Source organism: Chrysochloris asiatica, unplaced genomic scaffold, assembly GCF_000296735.1.
Source record: "Chrysochloris asiatica unplaced genomic scaffold, ChrAsi1.0 scaffold00025, whole genome shotgun sequence".
Classification (NCBI taxonomy): domain Eukaryota; kingdom Metazoa; phylum Chordata; class Mammalia; order Afrosoricida; family Chrysochloridae; genus Chrysochloris; species Chrysochloris asiatica.
Window position 1 is genome coordinate 4412638 of NW_006408543.1, and position 1559 is coordinate 4414196.

Consider the following 1559-nt stretch of genomic DNA (forward strand, 5'->3'; position numbering starts at 1 on the left):
TGAAATCAGTCACTCCAGAAGCCCCAAAGAGACCAGTTTCTGGATTCGAAGCAAATGAGAACTCCAGGTTGAGGGGGGCAGATGTGGGGGAGGGGAATGTCTACAGAAAAAATGAGTCTCTTCCCCGTTGCCATGAGAGTGGGAATAAATACTACACTTTTATGAAAATTTCCTCAGTATTTCTGACTCATTTTATTGTCCCGTGCTTTCTGACCTAGAGACCCCACTTCTATGGAAGCTTCTCCCAATCTAGAGATCCCACTTCCATGGAAGCTTCTTCCAATCTAGAGACCCCACTTCCATGAAAGTTTCTTCCAGTCTAGAGAGCCCACTTCCATGAAACCATCTCTAGAAACCATCCTACAAAATAAGGCTTTAAAGAGTTTGTGGAGGAGGGGAGGCAGGACTTGATGACGGGTAGGCTGGAGGTACAGTGAAGTTAGTTGTCAGACATACCACAGAATAACAATAAAAGCAGATCCAGGGCAGAGCTCCAAAACTTGGAATCACATAGCTAGGAATATTTTAAAAGTTTGAAGTCTTATAACTAGTGGAACTTGAAGCTGAAGTAAGAAATTGCATACTTTTGAATCTGCAAGGCTCAAAGTCCTGGAGCTGACATCTTGGGTGAGACCAAATGGCAAGACCAAGCGGGGGAGCAGAAACACCATGGAAAAATGCCATGGGAACCTTGGCACAAAGTTGGACCATACACTTTGTCGGTTTTCCTTTGTTCTGATTTTATTTTATTTATTTATTTATTTTGTATCTGGTTATTGCGCACCACCACCCCCATTTGTGCACCTCCATTCTGGTGACTAGAGGGGGTGCCTGAGCAAGTGGACATCTCCCACCTTCACCACTGGCGGGTTCTTCTGCAATGCATGCACACAGATACTCAGCCCAAGAGCAGGCCCCGAACGTGTTTGTTTGTTTTTGTTGTTTTTTTATTAAATACAAGAAAGGGCAGGATAAGGCTGTAGAGAGGGAAAGAGAGTTTAAAAACAAAACAGACCAAAAATTAAATTAAAACCTGAGGTATAGCATAACAATCAACAGTGGCATCTTGAAATCTCTCAGGCAGCTTTGAAAGCAAGAAGCTGAAGAGAGTACATTAAAGTTATACTCATATTAAGCTACAGGTTTTATTTTTCTTCTTTCCATCCTCTCCCTTTTTGGTGATTATAAACTGCAGTATTCAGTCTAGTTTTGTTTTGTTGCTGTTTATTTTTTATTTTTTTCTTGTTTTATTTATTTATTTATTTTACTGGCACTGTTTTGCTGTTTTATGTTCCTCCTTCTACCTATGGGGGACTCTTTCTCTCCCTATATTACCCCAAAACAGTCAGCAACTGCTGCCATATAGTCAAGTTACAATCACATGCTGTAAAACACCAAAACCCAGGCAAGAACTAATACCAACTGCCATATACCAAGGAGGCAGACAAGACCTGTGAAAGTTACTCTGAGTTAAGCAGTAAGAAGAGTGAAAAAGGATGCCCACATCTTGATCATATCTACCTGGAAGCAATCCGAAAGCATAAAAAAATCAAAACACA